Raw genomic sequence first — 9732 nt, forward strand, 5'->3', positions numbered from 1 at the left:
AGCTGAAACCAAGAGTCGGACCCTTACCCGACCGAGCCAACCAGGCGCCCCCTATTCATTTTTAATGTCCAGATTACAATAGTGTGGGGCTCCCTAAACATACTTTAAAAGGGACATAGTGATCCTTATGTCTCCGGTTACTTGGGGGAGTCTGCAAAGGGTCCTTGGGGGCAGCACCAACCAGGCATCAGCGGCAGTCAGCATGGCTGGTTGCCGGCCCCTGTCTCCGGGCAGCTCTGCCGCTCGCGGGCCCTGCTGGCGGCCATGACGCATCGCTGGGGCTGGGGCTGGGTGCATGCGGGCTCTGAGCTGACCACACGCTGACCACGGCCCGGCCACCGATCCTGGAGGCAGCAGGACACGGCTGGGATATCCGAAGAGGCCGGAAAAATAGCTGCCCCCACCACTGCGCTCCCCCGTCTCCCTCCCTCTGCCCCTCATCTTGGGCCATTCTCCTCAAGAATGTCCTGAAGAGCTCAGTGCGCTTCTCTAGAATCCTACAGAGATGTTCATGAAAAGGGTTCCTTCCTAGGATGGTTGAAACCCCCTGCCAGGGGCCAGAAGCAGAGCGGAGGCCGTCCTCTGCTCCATGAAACAAATACCGTGGTGGGCAGGCCGGGGCGGGAACATGGGTTACCCCGCCGGCATCTGCTTGGCCCCCTGTCCCCTCCCGTGGGCACGGCCTCCCATCTCGCCAGCACTCGGGCAGAGCACACAATTTGTAACAGGGAAGCAGGAATTCCTCACTGGAGATGAACTCGTATCCGCTTGGAAAGCAAAATAACAGGCAGTAGCCAATATTACAAGATGCATTTAAACACCACTAATCCTGGAGTGCACACACATTAGCAATACAAATAACAGGGATATGAAAGATTAGTGTTGATCAATATTCTTTCAGAGATTTACTTAGAACCGAAGAGGAAATTTTAAATTCACAGAAAGCACTGTCAAGCAGAGTAAGCATACTGATTGAAATGAATTAGGAAAAAATGCCCCACTTTGGAAACAATTTTCTAAAAAGAAAATACATAAATTCAGAAAATAGTCCTAGGACTCATAAATACTGCAATTCTCATGCAAGCACTCCTACATTTCAAAAAAAAAAAAAATCATAGAAGTGAAAAAATGCTTAAAGGCTTATAAAGGTTGACATTTTTAAATATTTATTGCTTTTTTACTATCATTTTCATTAATTGATTATTCTGAATCATAAACTATCAACCTGATTGTCTTAGAATGAGCCTGAGGCACTTTTGTTAAGCGTGTCCTGATAGGTGGTGGTTGGGGGGTCCCTGGGCCCTGGGGGCTTGCTGTTCATGGCAAAGCCCTGTGATGCTTAGCTTGGACATTCTGGAAGTGTCGCTGAACTGAGTTTAGTCTAGGCCTCACCGGCCCACTGAAGACAGTTTGTAGACGGTCTTGTGGTAATCATGTCTCCATGTGCATTGGCGATGGCGGACCGTCCGTCTGTTCCTCCCAGCCCCGTCTGCTTCTGGATTGCCCAAGGGAGGAGGCCCCAGGGAGGGTTCTGTCCATGCAGTCATTGTTCTGATCCCGGAATGACAGCTGAGCTTAGGCTCTAGGGATGATGAATGTCTTAGGCAAGGCGGAAGTGGTCACCCAAGGGGCTCTACAAGGGGACCCTCCCCTCCATTCCCGACCCAGACTCAGGACCCAGGTGCCATGGCTTAGTTCCTGTTGGAGATGTTTCTTCTCTGCTGCACCTTGTCTTGCGGACTCTTCTCAGTGTCAGTTCCCTGCCCAGGCCACCCTGCCCCTTGCCATTGGCATCCCCTGCTCCTACACCCATTGGAGTACTTGCAGGGACAAGGGTGTGGCCAGAGAGGCACTCGGGCTGCAAAATCTCGGCATCAGCTGCCCGTGGGGGTGTGAGAGCCGGTGCCTCCTGACCAGTGAGGTGGTGCCTTTCCCCCCTCAGAAAGGGCTGGCCCTGCCGCAGGCCTGGGTGTCCCGGCTCCGGGAAGGTTGCGGAGGGCGGGCAACGAGGCCGTGCGGGATGGCCGCCCACTTATACGGAGCCCTACCACATTTCCTGGAGCTCTCTGACTCTTGGGCCTGACCTTGACCTTGAGAAGTCCTCAAGTCTCTTCCTCTGCCTGAAATCAGGATCACATCCAAACTGTTGTGCTAGGTGAACATCTCGCTTTTTCCACGAGAGAAACCACCCAAGCTATTTCCACCCATCAAGACCACAGAGGGGGTGGGCGCGGGGGGGAGACTGGCATGGGGTTCAGGAACCTTGGGGTGCCACGGCCATCACTAGCTAGTTTAGTCTGTCTAGGATTCAGGTTGTTTATCGGTAAAAGCTGCTGGGGTTGGCCCCGGGGACTTTTCATTCTCTTCTCTCCGTAGCATGGTCGGTGCTGGGAAGAGTGTCTTTGGGGGAAGCGCAGGCTGTGGCTGGGGGTGCGGGCGGGAGGACACAGGAGCAGCAGGTCTCCTGCGGGCTCCCGCCCTGGCCAGGCGCCTTCTTTAGTCCCGCCTGGGAGAGATTTGAGGGGAGTCCCGGTGACCCCGAGATGCATATTTTCTGGAAAAGGTATCAAGTTCGGTTCTAAAATGAAGGACGCGCTAATAGATTCGGGACCACCGGGCGCTGCCTCCCCAGACTTCAGATGCCTCCGGGGATTCCAGCAGCTCAGAATCGGGCAAGACAAGGCCCCTGAGCAAAGCCGTGCCCGAGACTGCGAATTCAATCAAGCGGCCGTGTTGATAGGGAAGCGCAGAAAATAGATTATTTTAATTGCTAATTTTCTTGAGACCCGTACCAAGGTATTTTTTTTTTTTAATGTGGTCTAAATGTTCCCCTCAACAGGCACGGTGAAGGAATTATAGTTTGTTCAGAGGCTGACATACTGCTGATTGAAATACAAAGAAGAGTAATCAAGATAGGTTTTTTTTTCATATGGCTTTTAACATTTACAAAGAAAATGATTTCAAGGGGTACGCACTAGAAAGAAACAAGCTGTAAACAGTTACCAATCAGCCAAATACTCCGATTACTCCGAATGTTCCCTCCACCCTCTTCTCTTCCTACCCCCTCCCTGATAATTGGCATCTAAATGTAACAGGAATTATTCTTTTGTTCAGAACTCTCTGGGAGGAGGATAAAGAGTCTCACTTCAGGTCATCCCGTTCCAACACTCCAGGACCTTGTCTTGGATAACGTCACAGGTACAAACCCCCTCCCTCACACAGGCAGGGATGCGGCCCTGGGGGAGGCCCCCTTTTCACCCCTGAAGTGAGCAGAAGCTCTCAGCCGGCCACAAAGGCCACCCCGCAGCGCTGCTCCCCGGAGCTAGACTCGGATGACCCTGTGCTAGTGTGTTCTAAGATGGGAGACAGGTCGGAGAGTACGGGGAGAGGAGTACGGGGAGGGAGAAAGCAAGCCTGTGGACGGACGCATTCTCTAAAGGATTCCTCACTTGCTGGTGTCTTGAGAAAATGACCTTTGGCTGGAGTCTGCAAGTGCCGTGGTGGCTCGTGGGCCACCTCACCATGCTAGTGGGTCAGTAGACCTGGGACTCTGAAGGTCACTGGCAAGATGTCGTGTTCAAGTCACCCTTGCGTCAGGGGGGATGGATAATGCTGTTTATGGGTTATGCCAGGGCAGGATCAAGCCACAGCCAATAACTTTTGAGAAACGTCCTTGGGCTTTCTTTCTTTTTTTAATCTACAGTGTTATGTACAATATGATTCAACAAATCTATAAGGAACAGGCCTCTAAAACCCCTCAGACCAATGGTGTGTCCAACACGCCCGTGACGACAGGAAGGACACCTTCAGAGTCATCGGCCAGCCTTCAGACTGAGGTTTACACCTTCGTGAGAGTGCGAGTGCCTACCAGGGCGCGTTTTCGACTCGGTTTTTAAGCTAACCCTAACTTCACGATTCAGGACAGGGTGTATGCGCTGGTGGCGATGTGACATGTGTCTGCTCCATCCTTTCCTTACTTTTTAATTTTTATTTATTTGAGAGAGAGAGAATGAGAAAAAGAGAGCGAGCATGCATGCACGAGCAGGGAGGAGGCGTGGAGGGAGAAGCAGACTCCCCCCTGAGCAGGGAGCCCAATGCAGGGCTCGATCCCAGGACCCGGGTTCATGACCTGAGACGCTCAACTGACTGGGCCACCCAGGTGCCCCTTTCCTTCCCTAAATGCAATTACAGCCAACCCAACCACTCAGACCCTTTGATCAGCGTGAAGACATGCTTCAGAGGAATACACACACACTAAGGAGAAAATCAGAGAACAGCAAGGAGGAGCTCTCCCTACAAAAAGCAGCCCTGCTTCCCCGGCTTCCCTGCAATTTCCAATTCTAATTATTATTCTAATTTTTATTCCATGATTCTAATTATTATTATTTGTTCCAAATTTTGGTGTCCCCAATACATCTCCATTTCATTCATCGTATTGGAAAAAAACAGAGAGGTCATTGTATATTATTCTTTTCCTCACTCACTCTTCTTCAGCCACACTGGTCTCCTCACTACAGACTCGAGTAGTTCCAAAGGAGGGCGGGAGCTCAGAGATTTCATCTGTGTCTGTGGTAACTAGAAAAGAGCCCAGCGACCAGCAAGTACCCCTTAAATATTTGTTGAATCAGTATTTGAATGGACGAGTGATGTTGGCTTAACTGCTCCCCACATCCGCACAGCCCAGTCTTCTCTGAATGTGTAGGGCCCTCAGTTCCTGTTAGAATCCTGCCCTCACCACCCCCAACATGTCTTGAAGTTTTCTCTTATGTCTTGTAGGTTAGTGGTATAATTCAAAAAATCAGTATGTTTCAGGCAGGTTATTTTATCTTGCACTGGAGGGCCCTTCAAGGAATCTAATTGTTCATACTGATCCAAGTGAAAGCAACGTTATTCTTTTAATAGCCTATTAAATTCATTTTGTTAGTAATTTGCTTATTGTTCCCACATCTACTTTCTTAGGTAAAACTGGCTTATATATCTCCTTCCTTTATGCTATGCTCTACTTTTGAGAGGATTTAATGTCATCCTTGTGTTAGTTTTGCAAATACTAAATCTACTGTGTATATGGCATATGCATTATTGGAGGTTGGAAGGAAGTCACTCATGAAACTCTCCAGGTGCAGAGTTATTTTTGAGAGGCAGCTACGAATAATTTCTAAAGTTTTCTCTATGCACATTAGTCTATTCAGATATTAAGATCTTCTTGGGGTGCCTGGCTGGCTCAGTCAGTACAGCATGCCACTCTTGATCTCCGAGTTTTAAGTGTGAGCCCTATGTCGGGTGCCGAGATTACTTTTAAAAATAAATTCTTTTTTTTTTTTTAAAGATCTCACAGCAATTTGATAATTGAATATTTTCTACAGAAATCATACATTTCAACAAAAAGGCAGCCTACTGCCTTGGAGAAGATATTTGCAAATCATATATCCAATAAGGGGTTAATATCCAAAATATACAAATAACTCCTACAACTCAATGCCAAAAAATAAATAATCGAATTAAAAATGGGCAGAGGACCTAAACATTTTTCCAAAGAAGACATCCAGATGGCCATCGGACACATGAAAAGATGCTCAACATCACTAATCCTCAGGGAAATGCAAATCAAAACCACAACGATACATCACCTCCCACCAGTCAGAATGGCTGGTATCAAAAAGACAAGTGTTGGGAAGGACGTGGAGAAAAAGGAACCCTTGTGCACTGTTGGAAGGAATGTAAACTGGTGCAGCCACTATGGAAAACAGTATGGAAGTTCCTCAAAAGTTAAAAATGGGAATGTCATACAATCCAGTAATTCCACTTCTGGGTATTTACCTGAAGAAAATGAACACACTAATTTAAAAAGATACAGGCACCCCTATGTTTATTGCAGCACTATTTACAACAGCCGAGATATGGAAGCCACCCAAGTGTCCACTGAGAGGTAAATGAATAAAGACGTGGTGTGTATACACACACACACACACACACACACAGGGAGGAATATTAACTTAGCCGTAAAAAAGAATGACATCTTGTCATTCACAACAACATGCATGGAACTAGAGGGTATTACGCTAAGTGAAACGAGTCAGATAAAGACAAACACCATAGGATCTCACTTATCTGTGGAATCTAACAAACTAAATAAATGAGCAAACAAGCGAAAAACAGAAACAGACTCATACAAATAGAGAACAAATGGGTGGCTGCCAGAGCAGAGGGGGATGGGAGGATGAACGAAAGAGGTGAAGGGGATCAAGAACTGTACACTTCCGGTTATAAAGTCAGTCAGTCACAGGGATGAGAAGCCCAGCATGGGAAATATAGTCAATCATACTGTAGTAATTTTGTATCAGGACAGATGGTAACGGCACTGAGCTCTGGTGAGGGTTTTGTAATGTATGTAATTGTCAAATCACTATATTACACACCTGAAACTGACGTTAATATTGTATGTCGACTCTACTTCAGTGAAAAAAGGAATCCACACATTTCGTCTCTATTTCTCAGTTGAGCTCTACAGAGCATGTGTTAACAATTTAAAAATGTCTTGTATCTGTTTTTGTACCCACGTTTCATTTCTATTCTAGTTCAGATGGATATTCTTTCTTCTTGATTAAAGCTACTGGAAGTTTGCTCTATGGTGTTGTTTTCCAGAGACTCCTTTGTTTGATGTTTACTTTAATAAATTTCTCTCCTAATTCATTGTCTCCTCCTAATATGTCATTTCTTTATCCTATTATCTACTAAGATTACCTTATTCTTTTTTCTAACTTCTTTAAGTGAATTTTTACTTCATTTACTTTCTTTTATAAAAAAGAAAAGCATTTAAGGCTATGAATATAGTACTAACAATATCCTATAATATTTGATATGTAGTGTTATTTCTTAAATGTCATATAATAGAGAATTTGTCTCCTCCTTGTTCTGGGTTCCTGAGGTAGAGCATTTAAACCCTTGGAAATTCCTGAGTGGTAAGAGCATCTTTCTTATTCACGAAGGGCCATTGGACCACACCCGAGTTTATGCTAAGATGACCCCAGTGGGGTCTGATCATGATGGTAAGACCAACCATGTGACTAGAGGACTGTGGCTTTGAGCCACGTGCTATCAGCCCGACCTCCCTAACTCTGAGTAGGGAAGGGGGCATGGGGATTGAGTTCATTCACGTGATTCAATCAACCGTGCCTACGTAGTGAAATTCCAGAAAACACTGAACAGTAACGCTCTGGTGAGCATCCTCGTTGCTCACATATCCATGTGCTTCGGGGGTGATGCTACCTGATTCCACGGGGGGAGGGCACAGAATCTCAGTGTTGGGACCTCACACTATGTGTTTCTTCACTGACTGGTCTTGATTTGTATCCTCTAGAATAGACTGTAATAATAAGTATAGCACTTGCCTGAGTTTTGTGAGTCATTCTAGGGAATTACTGAAGCTGAGGGAGGTCAGAGGAGCACCTCTGAATTTGTAGCCAGTTGGTCGGAAGTGCAAGAACCTAGGGAGCCCTGACGTGCGGCTGGCAATGGACACGAGAGGAGTCTTGTGGGGGACTGTGCCCCACACCTGTGGCGTGGGTGCTAAGTCTGGGTGGTTAGCGTCAGAATTGCATTGTGGCCCTTAGTCAATATGTTACTTAATATTTTATTTTTTTAATGCAAGACTATAATTTAATCATTTTGCTGTAGTAATTTGATATTCTTTCCATCTTAAGATATAAGCCAAACCAGTCACTTATGGAATGTTTGGGGCTTTTTGTTGTTGCTGCTAAAATACGGCAACAGAGGTGTAACAACCCAACACATAATCCAACGATCATTTCAAACAAATGATCCACCGGATTTTCAAACAAATCCAATGATCTACTCAGACAAGTCATGAGTTTCAACTTCTTTCTGAGTATAGTTTTGCTTTTTTTTTTTCTAAAGATTTTTATTTATTTATGTGACAGAGAGACAGCCAGCAAGAGAGGGAACACAAGCAGGGGGAGTGGGAGAGGAAGAAGCAGGCTCATAGCCGAGGAGTCTGATGTGGGACTCGATCCCATAACGCCAGGATCACGCCCTGAGCCGAAGGCAGACGCTTAATGACTGCGCTACCCAGGAGCCCCTAGTTTTGCTTTTTTTTAACCCTGTGTGTATGGGTGCTAATTTGATGGTGAGAGGTAGAAAAAGACTTACAGCATATGAGGTTAATCTCTAAAATTGCTAATCCAATAAAAATTTTTTTAAAAGATTTTATTTATTTGACAGAGAGAGAGACAGCCAGTGAGAGAGAGAACACAAGCAGGGGGAGTGGGGGAGGAAGAAGGAGGCTCCCAGTGGTGGAGCCTGATGTGGGGCTCGATCCCAGAATGCCAGGATCACACCCTGAGCCGAAGGCAGATGCTTAATGACTGTGCCACCCAGGCACCCCAGGAAATACACTTCTTTTTCTCTTTTAAGATGGAGAACTTCAACAGAGAATTGGAATGCATAAAAAAGAAATTGTTATTTTAGGACTAAAAAGGGCATAACAGTTAAAATTAAGACTTCATAAGATGTGTTTAAAAGCAGACGGGGCACCTGGGTGACTCACTCAGTTAAGCATCCAACTCTTGATTTTGGCCCAGGTCATCATCTCAGGGTCTTGTGATCAAGCCCCGTGTCAGGCTCTGCATTCAGTGGGGAATCTGCTTGGAATTTTCTCTCTCCCTCTGCCCTTCACCTCCTCCTGCCCCACTCATGGGCTCTCTCTTTCAAATAAATAAATAAATAAATAAATAAATAATAAATAAATAAAGGCAGACTAGATGAGCAAAAGGATAAGACTGGTAAGTGTGAGAGCATGTCGACAAATATATCCAAACTGAAGTACAGAAATTTAAGAGAATAGGAAAATTCAGAAAAGAACCTTAGAGATATGTGGGATGCAACAAATGGTCTAAAATTTGTGTGATTCAAGTTCCAGAAGGACAGGAGTGAGGTCGGGGAAAAGCAATAGTGAAGAGAGAATAATCGAATTTCCAAACCTGATTGAAAAGTATCAACCCAAGATTCAAAGAACTCAGTGAATCCCAAGCACAATAAATACAAAGACAACCACACCAGAGCACAACAGAAACTGCTGAAAATAAAAAAAAAAGAGAGAAATTTATCAAAATAGCTGGGGTTGGGGAGGGGAATACACTGCTTTCAAAGGAGCAACAATAGCACTTACAACTGATTTCTCAGAGAAAATGATGGAAGCCAAAGACAATGGAACAAAACTTCAAAAACGCTGAAAGAAAATTTCTCTAAATTAGAATTCTATACCCAGGGAAAATATTTCCAAAATGAAAGGAGACAACACTCATCAAAATTTATACATTAAATATGTGCAACTTTTTTGTATGTCAACTTTTCCTCAATAAAGCTTTAAACATTTCAAAGAAGAATAAATACATTTCTCTGCCAACAAAAAAACAGAAGATTCATCACTAGTAATCATGAACTAAAACAAAAGGGAGTTCTTGAAGCAGAAAAAAATAATCCCACAGGGAAACATAGGATTTCAGGAAGAAATAAGGAGGAACAGAAAGGGCAAAAATGAAAGTAAATGTTAAGTAAAAATTGACATATAAATTAATAATAACTTGTAGGGGTTAAAACATGTGTAAAGGGCGCCTGCGTGGCTCAGTTGGTTAAGCGTCTGCCTTCGGCTCAGGTCACGATCCCAGGGTCCTGGGATGGAGCCCCACATCGGGCTCCCTGCTCAGTGGGGAGTCA

The sequence above is a fragment of the Ursus maritimus genome, unplaced genomic scaffold (assembly GCF_017311325.1).
Source record: "Ursus maritimus isolate PB19 unplaced genomic scaffold, ASM1731132v1 scaffold_31, whole genome shotgun sequence".
In the NCBI taxonomy this organism is placed as follows: Eukaryota; Metazoa; Chordata; class Mammalia; order Carnivora; family Ursidae; genus Ursus; species Ursus maritimus.